The sequence below is a fragment of the Erinaceus europaeus genome, chromosome 3 (genome assembly GCF_950295315.1).
Source record: "Erinaceus europaeus chromosome 3, mEriEur2.1, whole genome shotgun sequence".
NCBI lineage: Eukaryota > Metazoa > Chordata > Mammalia > Eulipotyphla > Erinaceidae > Erinaceus > Erinaceus europaeus.
In genome coordinates this window covers 123,860,479-123,885,774 of record NC_080164.1, presented here as the reverse complement: position 1 = coordinate 123,885,774, position 25,296 = coordinate 123,860,479, and positions in this window count along the sequence as shown.

The window sequence follows — 25,296 nt, the reverse complement described above, 5'->3', positions numbered from 1 at the left end:
TGAAATTTTACTTTTCAAGACTGACAATTGAAATTGAATAATGCCTAGACAAATTTACCTGAAGAAGGTATAATAATTTTAGGCTAGCTGTGACTAACAATTTTGCAACTGTAGACAAAAATTTGCCTAAATAATGGTGTCAAATGAAAAAAAAAAGAACCCTAATACTTACAATTACAATTGCACTAACAACAGTCACAAAGACCGGGAAAGACAGTATATATTTGCCAAAGAGCCTATGAGAACTAGGCTTTACTGAATGTTCAAAGTTGCAAGATTTAGGGGTCCCCCCCTGCCCTAGAAAGATTAAGTAAGTGGGCTGAAATTCTCTGCAGTAACTCCTCCTAGTAGAACTATCTTTATGAGCAGTTCTTGTGTTTCCAGAAGACAGTTTATGGGTGTGTGCACTCCTTCCCCATAGGAGTGCACTCCTCTCCTCACTGTGCTTACCTTAAGAACTAATTCCCTAGGCTAGGTCTCAGTTATTCATCAACTCCCTCAAGATTGAAATGCATGTCCATGTGCTCTTCTGACTCTGATTTATCTATAATGCTACCGCTGTACTTTATTGGCCTATCCTTATTCTCACTAGATTGTAAGATCTGCAGCAGAAGAAATTTTATCTTTTTTAATATTTATTTATTTATTCCCTTTTGTTGCCTTTGTTGTTTTATTGTCATTGTTGTTGGATAGGACAGAGAGAAATGGAAAGAGGAGGAGAAGACGGGGGGGGAGGAGAGAAAGATAGACACCTGCAGACCTGCTTCACCTCTTATGAGGTGACTCCCCTACAGGTGGGGAGCTAGGGGATCGAACCGGGATCTATACACTGGTCCTCGTGCTTTGTGCCATGTGTGCTTAACCTGCTGCCGCACTACTGCCCAACTCCCAAATTTTATCTTTTTAAAAATATATTTTAAATACTTTATTTGTTTTACTTTTTAATGAGAGAGAAATACAGAGAGAAAGACAGAGACACCAGAACACTGCTCAGCTCTGGCTTGTAGTAGTGCTGGGGACTGAACCTGAGACCACAGAGCCTTAGGCATGAACGTCTTTTTGCAGAACCATTATGCTATCTCCCCAGCCCAAAGGAATTATATCTTACTCACAGCATCTACCAAAATGCCTGAGACTTACCAAGCAGGAATGATGTTTACTTATAATAATTAATTGAACTTATTAAATATTACTGAATGCATGAATAGGATTAAATATTGCAAAAATGTGAAAGAAACATGAAGAACCAAATAATTACTATATTTGCCTGGTTTCACCAGTGAACATTAATGCAGAGTTCATTCCTCCCTCCACCAAACACACTCACACACATCACTTCTTGAGTAGCAACTTGCTGAATAATCTTCTTTTTTATTTATAAAAAGGAAACATTGACAAAACCATAGGATAAGAGGGGTACAACTCCACACAGTTCCCACCGTCAGAACTCCATATCCCATCCCCTCCCCTGATAGCTTTCCTATTCTTTATCCCTCTGGGAGTATGGACCCAGGTTCATTATGGGATGCAGAAGGTGGAAGGTCTGGCTTCTGTAATTGCTTCCCTGCTGAACATGGGCATTGACAGGTCAATCCATACTCCCAGCCTGTCTCTCTTTTTTCATAGTGGGGCAGGGCTCTGGGGAAGTGGAGCTCCAGGACATATTGGTGGGTTTGTCTGTCCAGGGAAGTCCGGTCAGCATCATGCTAGCATCTGGAACCTGGTGGCTGAAAAGAGAGTTAACATAAAAGACAAACAAATTGTTTACCAATCATGAACCTAAAGGCTATAATAGTGCAGATGAAGATTTGGGAGTGTCTCCATTTTGTAGATATTTAGTAGGCCTATTTTAGTTCTATTCCAAAGGGCCTGTGACTATACTAGTTTTTTTTTTTCCTGAGCCTGACATCTGATATGCAGGTGAATCCAAGTTATTGTCTGGGGAGATGATGTCATGGCTAGAAAAAGAAACAGAAAGCTGGATCAGGGAAGAAGAATAGCTCCCAAATGTGGGATAAGTGTATAAATATTGTTGACTGTAAACCTCATCGATTTGATAAAATCTGGGGCCCATATTCGGCTTAGGAGCTTATGTGACCTCTGCTTCCCTGTAAATCTGAGTTCACATTCTGTGGTCATGAATAGGAATGTTCCAAGCTGCTCCGATTTCAGGACCCATCTTCCTTGGGTGGAGCATAGAGTATGTTGTCCATCCTCCCTTCGGAGGATGGAACATTCTCTACTGTTGTTGATCCAGTTGAGGGCAAGGTCCTATGGGGGCCCACAAAGGGGTCTATTTTGTTGTTCCAGATAGAGATGACTGGTAGTGTTGGGGAGAGAGATTTATTTGAAGTCTAGGCCCATCATGTCTGTTTGGGAATCTTAGGACTCCCCGATTAGGGCCCCAGCTGATGGGGTGGCCTGATAGTGACTAAAGAGTCATTGTTAAAGTACGCCAGTCTCTTGCCCTTATTCAGAATAGCTTTTGCAGTCCTTGCTTTGATAAGGTTAGCTTTGGAATGAATGTAATAAGAATGAGTGTAATAAGAAGTAGGTGAGGAGGGTATCTAAGTCTAAGCAGACACTATTTCATTAGGAACTTCATATTGACTCACTGCAGACTATTGTGTACTTTTGCTTTCAGGTATATATTTTGCCCTAATTTATGGATACATGTGAACATATATGCTCTATCTCATGGGACCTGGTCTATATCTAGGTTTCAGGACTTTGTTAGGAAGTGAACCACATGGAATGGAATTAGAGCATCCTATGAAAGGAAAGGCCTCACCCAAGTAATGAGGCTGAAGAGTTAACATTCCATGCCTGGCATCTCTGGACACAATCTGAAGTGAAGCATGCTGAGGTGGTACTCATTGTGTTGATTAAGTTGGGATTGAAGGATGCAATATCATTTGGTATGAACTGAGAGAAGCATGTAGCAAAGTGAACCCCACCCTAAGGGTTCTAGGACTGGGGGAAATAAAGGCTCTATAGAGGAATTGGGAGGTTCCTGCCATTTTAGGGTTTAAGAAGGCAATAGATAGTTATTGCTATAATGATATTTGGCAGTTGGGTTAACTCTGAAATACCCCTTTGTTAGGATTTACTGTATCATACACAATGTCACCATAATTTATTTCTATTGACATTATTTGTACATAGCTGTGCCACTGGTTGCTTCTGTTCTCCCTGGACTAAGCTTTTAAGACAATCAAAGCTTTTAAGAATATCAAAGACTCAGCCTATGATCCTGAATAATCTTAACTCTCCATCTGTCCATGCATCACTTTTCTATGCCAAAAAAAAGTATTAGAATAATTGCTGTAGATTAAATTCTAGGGTTGTATCTCTGTTAATTTCCTAGTTCTTGATAGTTGTAACTCTGATCACAAGATAATTTTTATTTATTTATTTTTTTCTTTTCAATTGCCACCAAGGTTATTGCTGGGGCTCAGTGTCTCAATGACAAGCCACCTATTCTGGAAGCCACTCCCTCCCCCCTTTTTTTTTTAAATTAAATAGGATAGGTAGAAATTGAGAAAGGAGGGGAAGATAGAGAGGGAGAGAAAGAGAGACAAGTGCAAACCTCCTCTTTACCCGTGAAGCTTCCCCCCCTGCAGATGGAGAACAGGGGTGCTTGAACCCAGGTCCTTGTGCATGGTAATGTGCACCACTTCCTGGTTCCCCAAGACAATGCTCTTACTGTTAGGAAATACTGGGAAGTCTGGGTAATTAGTGTTCTAGAAGGGGCTGGGTGGTGGTGCACCTGGTTGAAGCAATGTTGTATCTCTCTCTCTCTCTAATCTGAATTTTTTTGTATCTATATAAAAAAGATGTTTTCTAAAAATCTTCACAATCTTCCTGTAACTTTTTTTGTTAGTTTAAAGTTATTTCAAAAGGAAAATATTATTAAAAATACGGCTGTATACATAAATAGTTAAGATGTGTATTGCTATAGGCTGCATCTTGGTTTGTCCAGCTTCTAAATGTGTTTGTTGAGACTGAATCCCCACTGAGTGACATTTAGACTTTGACTTTTTGGGACATGATTAGGTCATGAGGGTGAGAGCCTGTTATTGAAGAGACCCCAGGGAGTCATTTCTCTTCTTCACACACATGAAAACACAAGAAGAATCCAGGCAGAGGATTCTGACCAGTCACCAGAAATACTAGTGCTTTGGTCTTGGATTTCTCAGTCGCCCCAACTTAGGTGAAACATAATATTTGTTGTTTAAACTACCTAAGACATTCCTGCTATAGCAACCTCAACTAACTAAGACATGTAGGTTAAATAAAATACTTACCATGCAAAAAATCAGGTTAAACTTTAAACTTGATAAAAATTTGTTGAAAGACCTAGGAAATCTGTTGCTCTCAAGGTTGATTTCAAAGTCCAGAGGGTGTATTGGCTTTTGTGTAATTTCCAGTAAAACAATGCAAGTGTGCAGGCCGCCACATGTTTAGTGTTGCAATCACATGAAAAGCTTCCGGAGCTTTATTAGTGAACACAAGTCCTCCAGATGGTTCGGCATGTCAATGTCAAGGGGATGAAGGAAACCAGAAAGAATGGATCCAATATAAACAGGACTTCCAAGCAGGCTATTGCTCTACTGTTCTCTTGGCAAGGTCTTGCTTTCTGTAGTGGCTCATGAAGTTTGGTACAACCTCAGCGAAGTTAAGTGATTATGATTATGTAGCTAGAAGTTTCAGTCTGCATGAAAACTTAATATTTTGTGAAGTCTCTATAGTTGTACAAATACAAAAGATGTACAAATACATTAAGTTGTATTAGAGTTGATTGGAGTAACTTTTAAGAGGTTTGGGTTTTTAATTTTATTTATTGGATAAAGACAGAGAGAAATCAAGACAAAGGGGAAAGGTAGAAAGGGTAAGAGAAAGAGATATTTGCAGCACTATTTCACCACCAGAGAAACTTGCCCTTTGTGCGTGGGGACTGTGAGTTTGAACCCATGTCCTTGCACACTGTAACATATGCAGTCAACCAGGTATGCTACCATCTGGCCTTTTGTAATAATAGTTTTGGGAAAGACTGGGGACTCTGAGGACTTTTTTTTTATTTCTTTATTGGGGAATTAATGTTTTATATTCGACAGTAAATACAATAGTGTGTACATGCATAACATTTCTCAGTTTTCCATATAACAATACAACCCCCACTAGGTCCTCTGTCATCCTTTTTGGACCTGTACTCAACCACCCACCCACCCACCCCAGAGTCTTTTACTTTGGTGCAATATGCCATTTCTAATTCAGGTTCTACTTGTGTTTTTTCTTCTGATCTTGTTTTTCAACTTCTGCCTGAGAGTGAGATCATCCCATATTCATCCTTCTGTTTCTGACTTATTTTTGCTTAACATGAGTTCTTCAAGCTCCATCCAAGATGGGCTGAAAAAAGTGAGGTCACCATTTTTAATAGCTGAGTAGTATTCCATTGTATATATATACCACAACTTGCTTAGCCACTCATCTGTTGTTGGACACTTGGATTGCTTCCAGGTTTTGGCTACTACAAATTGTGCTGCTAAGAACATACGTCTACACAGATCTTTTTGGATGGTTGTGTTGGGTTCCTTAGGTTATATCCCCAGGAGAGGAATTGTAGGAGCATAGGGTAGGTCCATTTCTAGCCTTCTGAGAGTTCTCTAGACTGCTCTCCACAGGGGATGGACCAATTGACATTCCCACCAGCAGTGAAGGAGGGTTTCTTTGACCCCACAACCTCTCTAGCCTTTGTTGCTGCTACCTTTTCTGATGTGTGACATTCTCTGAGGACTTTTCTAAAACCGTATCGTATTTGTAGTGCCTGAGTCAATTGCATTTTCTCTAAATAGATGTCACATTGAAACTACATGCCTTGGGATCTTTGTCAATAAAGTAGGAAAGATTAGGTGAACGCAGTGGTTTTCAATAATAGTGTGTTAATTTGAAGATCTGGAAGGACGGTTTGCTTCCTTTTACACTGAGAAGTTAAATCTAACCACCCTCCTCTTGAATCTGAGTTGCTATTAATTACATGTGGCATAAGTCATGTGACTTGTCCTTGGAAGTTAGATCAGAGAGAACCTTGAGGTTTCATCTGGATCTCTAGGATGACTTCCCCAGGAGAGTTCTGAGGACAGTGTTTTCCAGAAGATATCAAGAATCAAGCTGGAGGAACGAACATGAGTTCTACATAGACATACATATTCCAGCATGGAAAACCCCAGAGCAAATACTGTCATCCTACCTAGAGTTGAAGTGAGCAGTAAATCTTTGTATTCCCTGAGCTGCTTGTTGGAGGCCATACCCAGAGGCATAACCTTGGATGAGCAGCTGAAAAAGCAAGTTTTTCCTAAAAGAGGGCCTGGGCAGTGGAGCTCCATGTTTACTACATGATTCTATAGTGGAGACAGAAAATAATAAATAAATAATAAATAAGGAAATTAATACTTTTGAAGATGTCAACCAAGGTCCCTATGGGATACATGATTCAGGGAAAATTCCAGTACACACAACATAGAACCCAAACATATTTAGAATTAATTTCTAGCTAAAAATTATGTGCTCTTTTATTCTCTCTCTACATCCTCTTTTATCCTGACATAATTAAAGATCAAGAATAAATTCATAGAAACTCAAGTGTAGTGGACATAATATATTTATACTTTTACTTCTATCTCTCTGAATCCATACATAATATCTGTTCTTAACTGTTTTTTTACAGGGTGTTTTTCCTCCATTTTTCTTATTTCTGTTTATGTGAAGTCTTTTGTCGTATGCTTTACATTGGTATGTTCTAGCCCTCCCCCCGCCAAGAGAATTGGATCAGGCCTGCTAATTTCGCGGGCCCGCTTGGCCCCGCCCCAGAGGAACCCTGGGAGAGGGTTCTTGAGTTCGAGAGTGCCAGAGTTGGAGAGTTCCTGAGTTCGAGAGTTTCAGGGTTACAGAGTAAGAGAGAGTTCCAGTGTGTCAGAGTTTCAGAGGGTTCCTGAGTCCGAGAGTTCCTGAGTCCAAGAGTTCCTGAGTCCAAGAGTTCCTGAGTTCCAGAGTAAAAGAAAGAGTGCTTGCACCGCCGCAGAGAGACAGCAGAGTTCTGTTTGGTGATTAGTTTGTCTTAGTTTGTGAATCGTTGTTCCTGAATAAAGAAATACAGCTTCCCTGCCCAGCCGTGTGTCCGCGAGTCTCTGTTCACCACTGCGAAGCTAACCCGCCCGGCTAGAGCTTAAAAATTTTAACAACAGTCTTTAATTCATAATATGCTAATAAGATGCAATTTGAAACTTAAAAGTTTGATAAAGACTATACATGCTGATTTACTTAATTTTTTTTTATAGAGACAGTCAGGAATTGAGAAGGAAGAGGGAGGTAAAGAAGAGAGTGACCGAGAGATACCTGCAGCCCTGCATCACCACTCGTGAAGCTTTCCCTATGCAGGTGAGGACCAGGGGCTTGAACCTGGGTCCTTGCACACTATAATGTGTGCGCTTAACCAGGTGTGCCACCACCTGACCCCCCTTAATATTTTTCATAAAATGTTATGCTTTCATAAGACAGCTTTTACTTTCATATTTTTGACTAGATTACTTTGAATATTCCTAGCATCCCACTTGCTTTCTGTGTGAACTTAGACTAGTTACTTATTCTCTTAAAACCTCAGTAACTGATCTGTAAAATAGAGGCATCCTGTTAATTGTTTTTAAGGATTATTGTGAGAGCTAAGTTACATGTATATAGATTGTGGCAGTGAATGGCACATAGCATCAAGTCAGTATGTATAACTGACTAGAGATTGATATTAAATATTCTCTCAATAGTAAAAATCATTCATTATGATAAGATAACCTTTTGCCAAATTTGTTTGTTGTGAGGTAATTATTCACAAACAGAAAGTAAAATTCTAACCTCAGGATTCAGTTTCTAGAACTTTTCTTAAACTGTCACAAGGTGGCCCCAAATTCATATTATTCGTGGTTGTATGTTCATGGAAAATGAATCAAAGAGCAAAAAATATAATGAAGAAAAATCATGACACTAGTCCAAAATATGGGATGATCCACTTAATAATCAGGCTTCTGTTTGACTAGAAAGAGACAGAAAGGCAAGCCTTTTGTGTTTGAAATGAGATAGGTGAGTGCATCTAGAATTTTCTCTTTAAATTAATCTCAAAAAGTGAGAAATATTTATACCAATGGCATTTAACTTATTTGGTAATAGGTAATATTCATGATTTATTGAGCAAAATATTTATCTCTACCTTTTTATCCTCTTATAAATCTTTCATTTTGTTCTGAGTATTTGAAAAAGCAGTTTTAGAACCCTTTCCTCTTTATCCTTTTCAACTTGAAACATAGAGAAAAAAATACAGGTTATAAATCATGCACTAGCCTGTCAGATAAACCATAGATTAAAAGTTTTAGAAGATAATGGCTAACTCATTATTTCTTCCTTTCATTTCAAAATCCTTGAAGTCTTAAAATAGAGCCTCATAATATTAATCCAGACAGTGAAATTCTTTCCCAGGTAGGTAATGCTACACTAGAAGAAATGTTGGTGTTGGATCACAACTGGTAGATAACATTTGAATAAATGATGAATAATACAGTGAAACAGAATATAACAAACTGCTATATTGCAGAAGAGTGATTAAATGGTTAAACTAGACTCCGAAGGTTGGTATGCTAGTTTAATTTAACAGGAGTTTGGTTTGAATGACACTTGAAGAAAATCAGAATTAAATGAGATTACATACAAAACACTAGCATTTTTACTGGAAGGTGTTAAGAAAAGTCTTGATGGTGCTTTTATTTCTAGCAGTCCTTTTCACTTATAGAAACCATAGGACAATGAACAGAATTAGTCAAATCTTCATTGTAAAGACCCAGATGTGTTCCTGTCAATTTTTTTCAACTGATAAACTGAATATCAAAAGCCAGATTTCAAGATCTTCCATGTTTCCTTGGCCATTTTTTGTGGAAATGATTTCAAAAGTGATGGATAGTTCTGCATTATTGGAAAAACACAGAACAGACTTTGTGAGATGGCCTGAATATATATTTTAACTAGTAAATAGAAAAATCATGGTTTTTGAGTGTTCTTAGCTTCTGATAGCAAATGAAAGACTTGGATTGGGGCACACTCTGCTACATATTTGATTTTTTTTTTATAGTTGTCGTAGTTGTTGTTATTGATGTCATCGTTGTTAGAACAGAGAGAAATGGGGAGAGGAGAGGATGACAGAGAGGGGCAGAGATAGAGAGACACCTGCAGACCTGCTTCACTGCCTGTGAAGCGACTCTCCTGCAGGTGCTCCAACCAGGATCCTTACGCCATCGGTCCTTGTGCTTCGCTCCATGTGCGCTTAACCCACTGCGCTGCCGCCTAACCCCCCAAATTTTATTTTTATATCAAACAAGCAGCAGTAATAGGAATTATTGAACTTAATTGACAGAAGTCTTTCCTATATCTTTTGAAAGTAAGAAGAAAAAAATGGCAATATCATTGTAGTTGACAAATCACAAATCAGAATCAAAAATGATTTACTTTGGGACAGAGAGATAGTGCACTGAGTAGGGAGTCCCTTGCCATGTCCACATTCAAGTTCCAGCACTACATGTGTGGTGATGTGAGGGCTGTGTGTTTCTCCCTTTCTGTCTCTATATCTGATGAAAAAGTGGCCCAGAGTGGTGAAATTTTCAAGGTGCCAGCTCTGCAAAAAAAAAAAAAAAAAAAAAGTGCTCACCTTATTCCCAGAATATTCAGTTCAATAACAATTGTTTGAACTCTATTGACTATTAATGTATTATTAGGGATTTTACAACTAACCACTAAAACCAAGTCCTTAGATTTGTAACATAGATGGAGCACATATGGTTGATACTATGCCTGCATTTTTTAGAAACATGCCTGGTGCTTACTTTCTAAAATAAATGCTTAGAGGGGCAAGAGGGGGAAGAGGGAAGAACATTTCTCAGTTTTCCCCATAACAATACACTCCCCACTAGGTCCTCTGTCATCTTTTTCCAGGACCTGTATTCTCCCCCCCCCCCCACGCACCCCAGAGTCTTTTACTTTGGTGCAATATACCAACTAGGTTTGATAATTTCTATTCAGAATTAATCAGCTGGTCTGTTTAAGCACTTGCACATAATTTCCCAATAATTACTTACCTTAAAGCTCAATCAAGAAAACTCAGTTTAGCATCAAATTTTAAAATAGTTTTCTTGGTCTGTAGTGATAGTTCAGTAGTAGCACATAGGCCATGCATTCATGGGGCCATTCATTTGATTTGAAGCATTGACTGAAATTGGCAGAACAATGCACAAAAGGCCAGATAAGTAAGTAATTAAGTAAGTCCAAATATTGAGGTAGACAAGAATAGCATAAAACATACTTTCTTATATTATAAAAACCAGTTTAGGGTTTTGCACTGTTTTGCCCTGTGCATGACCCAGGTTTATGCCCAGCTCCAACTGCATTGAAGAAAGCTCCAGTTGAACAGATTCTTTGCCTTTTTCTGTCTAGCTTTTTCTATCTAAAACAAATAAATAAGGGAGCCAAGTGGTGGCACACCAGGTTGAGTGAATGGGCATGTTACAGTGTGCTAGGATCCTGGTTCAAGCCCCAAGTCCTGACCTGTGGGATAGCAAGCTTCAGAATCCGTGAAGCTTCACAAGAAGCCTCTCTCTCTCTTTGTCTCTGCCTCTCCCTCTCTCTCTCTCTCTCTCCTTCCATCTTAATTTCTCTCTCTCTATAAAATTGATAAATAATATTTAAAAATTAAATAAGTAAATAAGTATTTTCTCATTTAAAATGATTGAATAGTTGTGGTCCTTATGTCAGAATTAAATCATTATCGAAAGGCAGGATAGACCATCATCCTTTGGTAGTCAAAATATATTCTAACTACATCAAATAAGATAACTAATAGAAATGCTTTGGATTATAAACACAAGAACGTGCAGGGACTTTAGACTCATTTATGATTTAAGTATCTAAGAGGCTCCCCTGTGTTCTTTTCCTATTAATCTAGATAAGTATCAGTGACTCCTGGCTAGAGAGGGTGGAAGGTTTCTCAACACAGTGAATAAAACATCATGCAAAGGTTGAAGAGTCTCTGAGGCAGTCCAGAGTTTTCTAAAGGCAGCCCAAGCTATGATGTTTAAATTCATAACCAAATGCTTCCAAATGCAACTAACCACAAAGACTGTGAGGAAATCAGATCACTTGGGGAAAAATATATTTATGAACTGTAACCACTTAAGTAAGTATAAAACATATTCTGGAATTGTGTTTTTGTCCTAACTTTGTTTACTATAACATAAAACTAAGGAACATAAGGGACAAAACATGGGAAACTGTCCTGTTGTCATTGGAGACTAAACTAACAAGGGCATTTTGGGGTAACTGACTATTTGTAAAAAGATAAGACAATATGGGGCCAAAAAAATGTAAAACAAAGACTGCTAAAGTAGCCCTGGACTGATGGTACAGTGGTTATGGAAATGACTTTTCATGCTTGAGTTTTCCAGGTCCCAGGTTCTATCTACTATACCTTCATAACCAGAGATGAACAGTTCTCAGATTAAAAAAAAAAAAAAAACTGAAGTAGACAACTCAACAGTGAAAAGATCAATACCTACCAAGCTTATAGAAAATCCAATATTTTTTTCTGTAGACAAAAGAATAGCACACACACCCCTCCACTCCCCTTTTAAAAAGGAATTGCCATTATTTTCACTTTCCTACACTTAGAACCTAGGCAAGGCCTTAAACTTGAGCATCCCATTTGCAAAAGAACCAGAGCAGTGGAACAGAAAAGGGTGGAAAATTAAGGTAAATTAAGCATGTCTCATTGAGTTTCTCTGGGACTTTTAAGAAACACATACACACACACTCAATTCCTTGAGAATTGCTTGCTCTACACACCTGGAATCTGGAGTATGGAGTCATCAGTTCTTAGTGCTTGGAGAATACCTTCAGGGGCATGAAGTCCCACCCTATATCTCTAGCTGTTCTGGTACACTGTTGAGGGGGAAAGTTTTAAAAGCAGACTTCATAAAGATGTCACCTCTTGAAGTGGGTAACTACCAATGTAAGGTGAGGCTGAAGTTGTAAGAAACTGTTCTCCATGTATGTGACTAAAATCAAATGAGTCTGAAGAATGTGATGTTAACAATAAATGAATGCTAGAGCCTGCTTCCTTTGCTCATCAGAGTTACTGGAACTTCATGGACTTTGATCACTGAGCATTAGTGGAAAATTTCCACTCCCTACTACTGCAACTCACCTTAGACCACCATTGATATGTGTCACCTTCCTCCTCCTTATCCATTCTTGATTTCCATTGTCTTTGGCTAGAAATTCAGCAGATTTATTTATTGGTGGTACTATCTAGACCTTCACCTTGAGGGAGCTGAACTTTTGGATTGTCTTGGTATCTGGCAGAAAGTTTTTTTAAATTGTCCACCCATTTCCCATTTCCCATTTCCCAATGGCAAAGAAAGACCATAAGCCCCCATGAATATTAGCAGTGTAGCCCTAGGCCAATAACAATTACTATAGTAAAAAAAAAAAAAATCACTATAGTAACCCTTCTACCTATTCCAAGTTCATGAGTATGAAGAGTTCAAAGTAATCCAGGCAACAGTGGTAGTTTTAGGTTCAACAGAACATACTCAGTATGTCCTGGTACTAATATTCCTCTTCATAGAATTAGAACATTTGATTTATCAGAGCTTAATATCCTGAGTTCTATAAGTACAAAACCTGTACTTGGGTAGCTGGGTATGGTGATTAGAGAGCTCTACCCCCTACTCACTAGATTCATGTAGCACCTTATTATAGCCATTTCTTGACTATAGATGCAACGTCTTGGAAGACAGTGTCCCCACCTTTAAATGTGTCATCACTGAGCTGGTGAGTTCCAGCAAGAAAGTCTTATTAGTTCTTACTTAAATATGCCTGTAGTGTCACAGAATCAAATCATTTGGTTGGGCTAGAGCAAAACATCTAGAAATGTATTTCACCTTACTACTATTAGCATGTACCTACTTAAAACCTCCTACCCCTAAATATCTCCTACTCAGTTCTGGTTTACAGTGGTGCAGGGAAATGAATCTGGGACTTTGAACTCCAAGGCATGTGGATTTTTTTGCATAACAATTATGCTATTTCCCCTGCTATTTCCTGTCAAATTGAAAACATATATATATATGTATATATATATGTATACAGATTATATTATCCTTGGGTTTTTAGCTTAGTTATTATTTCTTTTATTCATCCTTGGTGAATCCTTATTTAACCATATGTTTTTATAGCTTTTTTCAGTGAACAAAATCTCTTGTGTACAATACATTATTTTTCATTAGTTTTTTTAATCAATGATTATATAGTGTTTTACACAATTGTAAGATTTGAGGATTAGAATTTCTTTTTAAAAATTTTTTATTAGTGATTTAATAATGATTAACAATACTGTAAGATGACAGGAGTACAATTCCACACAGTTCCCACCAGCAGAGTTCCATCTCCTATCCCTCCATTAGAAACTTCCTTATTCTTCATCCCACTGGAAGTATAGACCAAAATTCTTCATGAGATGCAGAAGGTGGAAGGTATGGCTTCTGTAATTACCTCTCCACTGGACATGGACATTGGCAGGTCGATCTATATTGGGAGTATAATTTCAAACCTGTATCTGGTATGTGTGAGTTATTACACCCTTCACCAGAGTACTGAGCCCACCATAACCAACAGTTTTCATAAGGTACTAAAGACAATTTTGCTATTAGTTTTTTGACAACTTAGTTTCCTTTAGTCATCTATATCTCATGTATGATATGAACAGAGCCAGCTGGTAATTATCTTTCACACCTTTACTTATTTCACTTAGCATAACCACCTCTAGTTCTATTCATTTTGTTTCAAATGATAAAATCTCATCTTTTTTTATTGCAGAGTAGTATTCCAATGAATATATTTCCCATAATTTCTTTATCCAGCAACTGTCACTGGGCATTTCTGTACCTTCTATATTCTATATACTGGTTATAATCTACTTCTGAATTTTTCATGCTTCTTCTTTCTTACATGTTTTTTTTTCAGGAATGTCTATTTCTTGCTTCAGGCCCCACATTACTAATTCATGATAATACTTACTCTGTAGTGACATGTTGATTAGAAACACAAACTTAAATTATTGACTTCTATTTATTATTCCATATCCTTAAAAAGTTTTGTTTCCTTTCAATATGATCTGCAAAATATTTCTTAATACTTGTTATCTGGAAATATAGTTGGGCCATTTTGCAACCCTGTTTCTCCATCCCAAGCTCATTCATGTTCTCTTTGGGGGAGTAAGGCTTTGTCAGGATGAGAATTTTTCTGTTTGCTCTGCTAATCTAAGGTTTGTTAAAAGTAAATATCAATTCTTTCCAATAATCCAAATTGGCAGCACACTGTTATTTCACAGTGGCACATCCAATCCTTGAGTTACCAGTAATTGCTTCCTTAAAATATTAAAGATGTTGTTATATGCTCTCTTTAAATGCTTATTCATATGTGGGCTGAACTGAAAATTCCATTTTTACTCCTCATGAATCACATCACCTTACTGGCAATTGGTAAAAACATTCAATTATCCTTTGAAGTATTCCTTATCTTATTAAAATATGTGTGGAGGAAGTAGAAAAGCATATAAACTGACAGCAAGTAGGATTGCATGCAAGGGTCCCCACGTGTGATCCACTAACATCACAGGGCAGTACTCTTGATATCGTTCTCTCTTTCTTCATCTCTAATAAGTAATTGATTAATTAACCTTTAAAATATGTATAGGGTTTACTATTAATCAAGTATAATTATTTCTATGATGTCATATTCCTTTTCATGAACAAGAGTTAGAATTATTGTTGGATAGGACAGAGAGAAATCAAGAGAGAAGGGGAAGGCAGGGAGAGAGACCTGCTTTACCAGTTGTGTACAACAACAGCAATAACAACAATAAGAGCTGCCAACAGAAAAAAAGGGGAAAAAATAGCTTCCATTAGCAGTGGATTCACCGTACAGGCACTTAACCTTAGCAATAACTAGGTAGGCAATAAAAAAAAAGAATTAATATTAAAATCACAACATGAAGCCTTTGTATTTTATTATAAGGCAGAGTGCAGTGACTCATATTGTGGGAAGTCAGTGAGAAGGCAGAAAAGTATACAGAGTACCAAAGGGTATGTGACCCACAGCTATATATAAAGAAACGGAGCTCCAGGACACATTGGTGGGGTCTTCAGTCCAGGGAAACCTGGCCGGCATCCTGATGACATCTGGAACCTGGTGACTGAAAAGAGAGTTAACATATGAAGCCAAACAATTTGTTGAGCAATCATGGATCCCAAGCTTGGAATAGTGGAGAGGAAGTGTTAGGGAGGTACTCACTGCAAACTCTAGTGTACTTCTGCTTTCAGGTATATATTTTGCAGTAGTTTATGGATATGTGTGCACATAAGCTCTCTCTCACAGAAACTGGTGTATATCTAGATTATGGGACTTTGTTAGAAAGTGAACTACCTGAGATGAAATTAGAGTGTACTATAAAAGGAAAGGTCTCACCCGAGTAATGAAGTTGAAGGGTTGTCATTCCACACGTGAAGTCTCTGGATACAGTCTGAGGTGAAGCATGTTGAGGTGGCAATCGTTGCTTTGGTTAGGTTGTGATCGGCAGATGCAAAATTATTTGGTTTGGATTGGGAGATGCATATGGGAAGGTGGGCCCTATCCAAGGGTTCCAGGACTGGGGGAAGTAGGGGCTCTAGAGTGAAGATGTGAGGTTCCTGTTCAAAAAGACAATCGATAGTTAATATTATCATCACATTATTTGTTAATTGGGTTAACTTTGAAAAGTCCCTTTGTTATGGTTTGCTGTACAGTACCCAGTATCTTGTATATAGCTGTGCTATTGGATGCTTCTAATCTACTTGGTCTAGGCTTTTGAGAGAGTCCGCATATCAAATACATAGCCTATATATTAAAAAGATTCAGTTTGTCTTTTGAGAAACTTTGAGACATACAATTGATTCCCCCCTCTCATATTAATTAACTACTGATTTATATGTCTACATTTTGCTAGGAGTGTACATAAACACCATTCCCACCACCAAAGGACGGTGACCCATCCCTCCCGCCCACTCCCACCCCCCACCTTCTCTGACCCATCTTGGACAGAGCTGGAAGGAATTATGTTAAGTGAACTAAGTCAGAAAGATAAAGATGAGTATGGGATGATCCCACTCATCAACAGAAGATGACTAAGAAGAAAGGTCTTTTAATCCTTTTTAATCTTTTTTCCCTGAAATGTCTCAAGATACTTCACTGGTTTCAAGAAATATTTTTCTAAAGGAGATTTTTAGGATTCAAACAGATTTATTACAATAACTTTAAATACTGGTATCTGGTTTCTTTGATGCTCAATTGCAGAAAATAATTTTACATTAGAACATTTCTTTCTAGTGTGCAACCTATTATACTGCTAGCAATTCAAGTAGTTGATCTAATTCATTGGCTACAATTCACTGACATGACCCGCCACCCCACCTCCAGTTTCTGACTTAGTCCTCTTTGTGACCACTTGACCAGACTCCTCAGTTGTGTTCCATCTAATACCTGCTCAATTTTCCACTCTGTTAATTTAATTAGTTATGTGTTCATAGGCCTTGAGCAAAAGCAGATGTGAGAAATGGGTTTTGGAGTGAAACAATAATATACTGTGGTATATTTCATCAGATCCAAGGACTCAAAAGGAGAAGGTGAAAGGGAAGCAGAAGGAGGGTGGGGACCTCCTTCTTCTCCCTATCGCCCCATCCCTGCTCCTGTAGTGGAGGGGAGTGTGACAATTTGGTGGGTGGTGTGTTCTGCCACTTGGGTGATGTGAAATTGTACTCCTGAGTCAACAACCTTGCAAGTCAACAAGTCCTCAAAATGTGATTTTAAAATGGATAATGTTGTGCTTGATTTTGTGGATATGTGGAAATAGCAGAAAGTGATAAAAATACTAAATCATCAGCAGAAACTCCTAAGTAACAATCCATAACACAGGGTACAATTAATATTGAGTTGCTACACAATACAAATTGATGAGTTATCTAGATAACTGCCATAAACTCTGTTCTCCAAGTGAGAATATATATATTGTGAATGAAGCTGATGCAACTAGTGTAATCTTTATAGCCACTGTGCTAATTTCCATTCACCAAGGCAGGTAGGCTCTTTTTATATCTGCTGTATACTATCTATAAGCCAGGCACACCTGGGATGCAGAGACTGTTTTTATCATTGATAAGTTCACTTTCTAGAGTAAGATATATATTTTTATAGTGAAGGAGTAGCTTCACTTTTTTTTTTTTAGTTATTATTGTTGTTGTCGTTGTTGGATAGGACAGAGAGAAATGGAGAGAGGAAGGGAAGACAGACAGGGGAGAAAGACAGACAACTGCAGACCAGCTTCACCGCTTGTGAAGCGACTCTCCTGCAGATGGGGAGTTGGTGGCTCGAACTGGGATCCTTACCCCGGTCCTTGTGCATTGCGCCACCTGCGCTTAACCTGCTGCGCTACAGCCTGACTCCCTAGAGTAAGATATTTTTATAAGGCAGATATTAATAATAGAGTTTCAAGGAATTCCAGAGTTACTCCAAAATACATTTTATGCTTAGTAGAATTTATTTTGACACCAGGGTTATGACTAGGGCTCTGTGCTTGCACTACAAATCTACCTTTCCTGGAGGCCACTCCTCCTCCCCTTTCTTTCTATGTTGTTTGACAGGACAGGGAGAAACTGAAATGGGAAGGGGAAGTAGAGAGGGAAAGAGAAAGACAGACACCTGCAGATCTACTTCACCACTTGTGAAGTATACACCCAACATGTGGAAAATGGGAATTTGAACAGGGTCCTTGCTTATGGTACCCTGTGCACTCAACTGAGTGTGCCATGCCCAGCCCACCTTTGCATATTTTATACATACTTAGTCTCCTTATTTATCAACAGTGAATGTCAGGTAAATCATAATGCTACTCAAAGTTGTTGTGAGAGTCAACTGCTTTACTAAAGGTAAAACAGTTCTTGACACACTAAATGTTGACAATTATTAGTTATTGTTATCATTATGGAATTTTACATGTCTCTTTTTCCTCTAATTCCTTTGTACTTATTGCTACCATTTAATGCTTGCCTATTATATTTCACATAATAAACTGGAACTAACAATTGCTAATCATCTCAACATCACTATGAAGTAGTGTCTATCCATTTTTAAAAAATATTTATTTTCTTATTTAAATCATATGAGAGAGAGAAGTCAGCACACTTCTTCAGAACATGTGATCCTGGGGATTAAACTGGGAGCTTCAGGCATGTTAGCCCTGTACTCTTCTAGCTAGCTATCTTTCTACATGTTCAGTTCTGATTTACAAATGGGAAATCTGATGTTTGAAAATATAATAATTTGCTTATTTACTGCTCTAGTAAATCCAGAACTACAACTCACCCTTTTCTTTTGAGCTAAGACACATCCACCTTGGATGAAAATCCTTATGGAAAACTGAAAATGAAGTGGCATATTTCTCCAGCAAGTCTATTCTCTGTAATATTAGGTTTTTTTTCAATATATTCTTTTGGAATAATACATTCAATATATTTTTGGAACAATTAAAGACACTTTTAGGGTACTGGAAAAAGATACAAGATCAGGTCAATACATCTTTCTAACACTTTCTGCCTTTCAATAGCTGACTTGTGGACTCTATAGTAAAGGTCATAGACTTTGCTTAATAGAGAAAATTTGTTTGAGCATTCTAATGTCAAAACCCAATATTCTGTAAAAGTGTATATCTTACTAAATATGAATCATTATTAATAACTTCAGCCAAAAGACAACTTCATTTCAAAACATTAGAGCAATAAGTAGACATTTAAGTAAATGTGATTCATGGGAAAGAGAAATGAGTGAAATTAAAGGGAAGAAAAGTTCTTTGCTTGGGCAAGAACACTTATAGCCCTAACAAAGTCTACCCTTAGTCAATTTCCTACCTGTGTCATTTTCAAAGTAAAGGAAGTGTGATTAATTTTTTTAAATGATATTCAACTTTTAAATTAGACAGTTGTCCTTATTTCCATTGCTTTAAATGTTAAATAGGTTGTGTGTGAAAGTGTGTGTGTATGTGTGTGTGTGTGTGTTTGCCACTAGGGCTATTGTTATTGTAATCTTCCCCTCCTGGCAGACTTTAAGATAGAGGAAGAGAGAAAGAGAGGAGACAAAGAGGAGAGATAAGCTTCCCCCATACAGGTTTGTTGTTAAAATTTCGGACGGCTCTTGCCGGGCTGGCTTGCTTCACGGGCGGGTAACAGAGACGCGGAGACAACGGCTGGGCAGGGAAGCTGTATTTTTTTATTCAGGAACAACGATTCACAAACTAAGACAAACTAATCACCAAACAGAACTCTGCTGTCTCTTTGCGGCGGCGCAAGCACTTTTTCCTTTTCTGTAACTCGGGAACTCTCCAACTCTGGAACTCTGGAACTCTCGTACTGGGGAACCCTCTGCAACTCTTCCACTGTGGAACTCTCTCTTACTCTGTAACCCTGAAACTCTCCAACTCAGGAACCCCTCTCCAACTCTGGAACTCTCGAACTCAGGAACTCAGGAACTCTGTCACTCTCGAACTCAGGAACCCTCTGAAACTCTGACACACTGGAACTATCTCTTACTCTGTAACCCAGGAACCCAGGAACTCTGTCTCTCTGGCACTCTCTCTTACTCTGGAACTCGGGAACTCTCTAACTCTGGCACTCAGGAACTCTGTCACTCTCAACTCAGGAACCCTCTCCCGGGGTTCCTTCGGGCGGGGCCAAGCAGGCCCGCGAAATTAACAGGACTGATCCAATTCTCTTGGGGGGGGGGGGAGGGCTAGGACAAACCAATGTAAAGCATACGACACAGGTTCTTCCATATAGTGGCCAAGGGCTTAAAGCTGGGTCCTCATACATGAAACAATGAGACATTTTTAGGCCCCTTACTCACTCTTTATTTGTTTGGAAATAGTCTTCATTTTCTGTTATATTTCAACATGTTTAATTTCCTGCTTTCAATAAATTTGATTTTCACAATACTATATATTATTTACTATAACGACTTGGGAAGTATTCCTAGGTACATGATTCACATGCCAAATACATGAGTTTATTTTAATGTTTCTGGTTTAAAAATACTTTATTTTATTATTTTTTAATTTGATAGAAAAGAAAGAAATTCAGATGGAGAGAGAAAGGTAGACACCTGTAGAGCTGCTTCACTACTGGTGAAGCTTCCCTCCCACAAGTGGGGAGCAGGGGCTTGAACCTGTGAATGGCAATGTGTGCCCTCAACAAGGTGCATCACCACCTGCTCCCCAAAGATCCTTTTTTTTTAGTGAAACATCACTTATAATATTCTGTAAGACGTTAGCTATCTTTTCTGACTTTTGATCTCTCATGTACACCTCTATTAATGACTTTTACTCATTAAGAATTTTGAAATGTCTATCATTTACAAAGCAAGTTAATTTCCAAATCGAGGCTTGCTATTTATTTCAACTGACATTAGTTTAACAAGTTAAAGTAGTGTTTGAATTACTTGCACAGTGTTTTCTCTTAAATCAACCACCTTACCAATTCACAGGTTTAATGTTTCTCTCTCTCTCTTTCTCTCTTTCAGTAGAGACAGAGAAGTAGAAAGGTAGAGGGAAAAGGTGAGGAGAGAGAGAGAGAGAGAGAGAGAGAGAGAGACCCCACAGTGCAGGTGCTGAAGCTTTCTCTACTTTGGTAGGGTTGGACTTGAACATGGGTCATACACATGGCACAGTAGCACACTATGAAAGTGAGCTATTTCACCAGTTCAACCTTGGTGTTTTTTGATGTTTGGGGATCTTAGATACCAATTTCTTTCTGATCTTCTATTATCTTTCTTTATTGGGGAGGTTAATGAATTACCGTGTATTGCTGACACATAGATATAATCTCTAAACTTCCTTGTGTTAGGGGCCCACAAAACACACTTATGCCCAATATATAGGTCCTTTGCCACCATCACGGACCAGATCCCCAAAGCTCTTCCCCCCACCTGCTAGCCCTTCTCCTTCTTACCAAAGTCCTCTGCTTTTCTCCCTATCTGAAGAGATCTATGTACACCTATGTTCACAGATCTATTAGTTTCTTTTTTTTTTAAATATTTATTTTATTTATTTATTCCCTTTTGTTGCCCTTGTTGTTTTATTGTTGCAGTTATTATTGTTGTTGTCGTTGTTGGGTAGGACAGAAAGAAATGGAGAGAGGAGGGGAAGACAGAGAGGAGGAGAGAAAGACAGACACCTGCAGACCTGCTTCACTGCCTGTGAAGCGACTCCCCTGCAGGTGGGGAGCTGGGGTTCGAACCGGGATCCTTATGCCGGTCCTTGTGCTTTGCGCCACCTGCGCTTAACCCACTGCGCTACAGCCTGACTCCCATCTATTAGTTTCTTATCTTTTCTAGTGGCTAAAAGCTTTTCCTCCCTTCTCTTCTTTATTTCTTGCCTGGGAAAGCAAACATTGCATTTGAGAGCAGCTATGTGCCTTCCTCAATCTCTGACATCCCTGGGCATTCTGTGGTTAGGCTTTTACTTGAAGGTGTTGTGCAATACATCATGTCTAGGCTTGAGGGAAAAGGAAAATCTTTCAACCCACAAAATATCTCACAGCCATGACTGAGATGAATCTAAGACCCTGGAGATAAGTAGAACTGTGAAGATTTTCAAATTCACTGCAAAACGATTAAGCTGAACTTTACAGACGCACATAGTGCTAAAACCACATTGCAAACAAAAGATAGGTTAGTGTGTGCTAGCTATAATAAACACATCTCAGCTTCTTAATGAAAAGACAAGGAGTAAATGGGGTAGTGTTGGTTGGAAAATAGATTTTTGGTTCTGATTAATGTGTAGTATATATAGTAATTGATATATAGGTCTGTATACTTGATATGTGTATCATGTCATCATCATAGTGGGTCAAGATTTATAATGTTCCCCAGATGTGGTGCTGCTAGTCAAGTGCAGTTCTTCACTGTTTCCCTTGTTTTTTTTTTCCCATCTGTGGTGATCATAGCATCTCAGAAATGCAAGGCTATTTCATTCCTCTGCTGGACATTTGACCTGTGTTTACCATATCCTCCTCCTCATTTTATAACTGACATATATCCATTCTCCAGTTATCATATGCATATGAAATTCACTTCTTCTAGTCAATAATAAAGTGCCAGGAGAGAAGACCTATTTTTTGCTCCTGCAAATTCAAGCACAATCCTGGGCACAAAAATCAATGCTTGAGAAATACTAAGTAGAAAGCAGGAGGGTGCATCCCAGATAAAGAGAGTGCTGTTAGTAAAGTCATAAGGTGAATGGCCTTGGCCTATCCAAGGGGCATTATCTATATTATAATGACCATGGTGTGTAAGAAGGGAAGACAATAAAATTGAAACCACAGGTAGGTGTGGCTATGACTAAATTTAAGATCTATGAGCAATAAGTAAACCTGAGCTTACTTGGAAAGCAAGTCATTTGATACAATGTTTACTATGGATCATTCCTCAAGAAAAAGAGATGTTCCATATAGCTGAGACTTAGAAAAATAATTTAGCAAATGGGAGAATATAGATGAAATTTAAGAAGAAAATTATTTTCAAAATTATTTAAAGAAAAATTTTAAGAAAAAATTTTTTAAAGAAAAAAATTATTTTAAAGAAAAATTTAAGAAGAAAATTATTTTCTCTCCCATTTTCATGAGAGAGAGGAAGAGGAAGAAGGAGAGAGAGAGAGAGAGAGAGAGAGAGAGAGAGAGAGAGAGAGAGAGAATCAGCTCCAGAATATAGCTGTGGCAGGGATTGAACCTGGGGCCTCTAGGTTTTCAGACATACTTGTGACTTCATGCTTAAGAATCCAATGCTTTATCCACTGCACCAATTGCTGGACCACTCACTCCCTACTGCCATGTGTCTTAGTTCTTTCTTCTTTCTAGCTTATCCTCCCATTGCTATTTGTGACTGATTTTGGTTGGGCGTTAGTGAGAATCAGTCAGCAAGAGATCTGATGATTTGAAGGGTTTGATCTACTTTTGTCTTTTTCTGACAATTTGTCATCCCAAACAGTACCTAATTCTCTGTCTGGCTTCTTATCAAGGTTGTCTTTAAAATTAGACCTACCCAGACTGAGATTGGGAGGGACTGCTCTTAACAGCAGATGAGTTCAGTGAGGCAGCTCCAAAAAGATGGAGGTTGATAGTGCTATTATATGTTTATTGTATAGCAGCCCAGCTATTTTACGTAGTTTCATAAAATCTTCATAACAACCTTTGAGGTATATGTACTCTAATGACACCAGGAAGAAAAAGGGTGGTCTTAATAAAAAAAAAAATCACCCAAATTTACAGTTTTAACAATACAGAGGAAGTCCTTAGGAGGACAGGAAGACTTCCCTGATCCAGAGACTACTTTTGATCGAACTGAGGCCTAGTGTCCTGCTTTCTTACACACTGTTCAAATTCAGTGTAGTTCACTACACAATGTTTGAACCAAGTGTTCAGTGATTTGTTGCTTTGGTGCCCGTGAATTTCTGTAATCATATGTGAAAGTCACAGTGGCTCAGGCTAAGCAATGTTGGGTTGCATCTTGACATTTATATTTTGAATTTTTCCCAATATCATGTGTATTCACTGTTGTGTCATTATGCTAGAAAGAACATTTAAACAGTTAATTATCAGTACAAATGATAATTTCTAAAAATATCTAAGTTGGGAGTCTGATTTAAAGGCCAATAGAAGTTATTTAAGCATCGTTGGGTTTAAATATTGTTATACAGGCCCTTTCTACTTGATCCTAGAACTGTGAAGTCATTCCAGAATGTTATATTACATCTTTCACTTTTACATTACTCTTTAACCTACTATTCCTAAAAGTATAATTGAACTTATTGTAAAGTACATAATAGTAAGTTAACCATAACACTTTCAATAAAAATTACTTTTTTTTCCCTGAAAATTTCTGAGGCTCTTTCTATAATGATCTGAATTTGAATGGTTTTATTACTAAAAACTATGGAAGCACTCTATCCATTGTACTAGTGGTTTTGATCACCCTTGGTTAAAATTGCATTTTCCTATATGTGCATGACATTTTGAGATAAGCAAATGAATGAAATATGCGAGGGAAAATTCCCACTTTACTTTGGTAAAACATTTCACCAAAGGAAGCTGTGGCCTCTTCCCTTCTTAAGATTCTATTAGATTTTAAGTGAGGTCATAGAAAGAATAAGTGATAAATGAAAGTTAGTTGAAAGAGCCTTATTCATCTCTCGCAAGAGACCAGAAGACGGTTTCTGGCAATATTCTCCATGCCAACCATAATAGCAGTGACACACAAATCCATTCTTCATGTCTCTTATTGTTCTCTGTTTTCCGGTTGGGGAAATAATGAATCTGAAGATCTTATGGTGGATATATTTTTTACTGCTGTGTTCAGGCATATGCAGATAAATAGGGGATTTGGGTGTTTTTCGAACACATCTTCCATTGTTGTTGCACAGACTTTGACTGCAGAGTTTGGTGGCAGATGTCACATTAACAGCATAATAGCCCAAAGACTCTTGGATATATCGTTTCATAGATAAGCAGGTCTCCTGTGAGGAAAATAGAGATCTACTTAAAACACTCAAAATGTGATATCTTTATACAGGTGATTTTGACTTTAGTTTTTATTTCATAAAAAGTGGAAGAAAAAAAAGATTCTATTAGACATTGGCAGTATGGTTTATTCACAAATGACCTGTTTATTCTGTAGAAACAAAGCACTATATTCTTGCTCCTTTTTTCTAGATAAATTTTGGTTCACTCTTCAAACACTTATAATTTCTTGATGTGAGCTGAGTTTGTATCCTGAACAAGAGTGATTTTGAGTGCATTTTCTGAATGATGCTTTTGACTATGTGCTGAATTGGTCTATATTCACTTGCAACTGCATTTAGTGCTTGAGTCAATTTATAAATGAAGGTAGTGATATGAAAAGAAACTCTTCATAAGTAGTCATAACAGGAATACATCACTTTGAAGATTCACCAAAATCTGACTCTTTTTCAGTATAAGTTCAATATCAGAAAGAATCAGGAATGAGTACAAGATTCCACTGTTGATTTCAACCTCTTCTAGTTTCTTTTTCATAGAGGAGTGACTATAAAAGAGTTTC